A 1,598-nucleotide genomic window follows, 5' to 3' on the forward strand; every position below is an offset into this window, starting at 1 on the left:
GAGACCCATGGAGCCAAATTAGTGGCTTCATCCCAAAAGTGTTTGGTATCTTTTGGTTTCACTTTCAACCCTCTGGTTTTAAGGAGCACCTTGAGTGCTGCCGTTTGTGGTTCCCTGCATTGTGGTGGTAAATTGCCCATTGTGGGAGGGTCTCACGAAGGGGAATTTGCCACAAAAGTAGAAGATGAGGGTGATTACCAAGAGGGCACAAAGGAAGCAAAGAAGCACTGTGAGCCACTAAGATGTAAACCGCTCCAACATGTAAAGGTGTATCAGATCCAAATGTCTTGTGCTCAGTGAGGGACTTTGGAGGCCGTGACACCTCCAGCCGTATGCTCACATGGTGTCTCCAGGACAGGCAACAGGGTGACCTGAAGTCTGGGCTCTGAGTTCAGGGTGGATCAGCCCTTATGTGAACTCACTGGGATGAGCCAAGGAATAAAAGGTGCCAATGTGGACTTTGGGACCACGTGGCAGAGTGTGCTTCCCTGATCTAACAAACTAGTCCAACAATAAAGATGACAGACAGGGTGGAGGGGACAGAGGAGGGGGCTACTCGCTTACCCTCAAGGAGCCGAAGAAACAGACAAGACCAGGGGCCTACTTACTGAACGAACAGAGGTTCTGGGTGTCACCAACACCGTGGGCAGGAGTCCCTGTTCAGGTGCCAGGTGTTGTGGGTTCTCCTCAGGCTAGCTGTGAAGATCCTAACCTGGATTGGGTCCCCTGCTGATTAGGGGGTAAGAGGCGCGGGGTCACGACACACAGACCCTGGGAGTCGGATAGAAGCAAGCACTAGGCGAGGTGCTGCAGACTCGTTTAATGCAGGAAGAGGCACACCTTATATTTCCCTTTTCTCTGCCCCCAAGCCCCTTTAGTCAGTGTATCATATTCTGATTGGTCCACACCATGCAGTTTGTCAGCAGTCACTGTGCTCGGGAGCAGGGTACAGAGGTGTGGGCTCCTTTTGGTGGGCTATTTGTGGACCAAGAAGTGAAGTGAATTCTTGCTGAATCCCAGGGCTCTGGGTCCGCGCCATCTTTGGAGGCCTCCTGCTACAATTGTCAATGGCACCAGGGAAGCCTGACATCATAGTCTGAAAACTTATGATATCGGCCCATAGTGCCTGTAGGCTATGGAGGGGAAAGGGGAGCACGATAATGTCGGGTTCTCTATTGAAGGTTCTTCAAGCTTAAGTGCACAGTTTGACTGCCAGGTTAAAGGCCAGATCAAACTTGGAGGAAACCTGCTGGAGCCCCGAGTATGCGAGATGGACCCAGATAAGTGGCCCAGTCTGCCAAAGGTCACCAAGGAAGCCAGAAGAAGTCAATAGCACTAAAGCCTGTGGGATTGTAAGGGCTCATATCTGTCAAGGGTTGTTGATGAGAGTAACCCAATGATCTTTTGTAATAAGGCAATGGCCAGGGAAGTTAAGTTAATCTTTGCTGAAGGGCAGGTGGGGCCCTCCAAAAGAGAAAACAGCACCCTCAGTTTCTTGGAGGGAATGAGCAACAATGGTTTGAGCCAATTTATGGTGCCATAGAGTTGTTAAAAATAGCTAGTGTATAGACCAGCTTTAAATTAAAGTCAGGTACCAT

This window comes from Nannospalax galili, unplaced genomic scaffold (genome assembly GCF_000622305.1).
Source record: "Nannospalax galili isolate Female #2095 unplaced genomic scaffold, S.galili_v1.0 scaffold129, whole genome shotgun sequence".
Lineage (NCBI taxonomy): Eukaryota > Metazoa > Chordata > Mammalia > Rodentia > Spalacidae > Nannospalax > Nannospalax galili.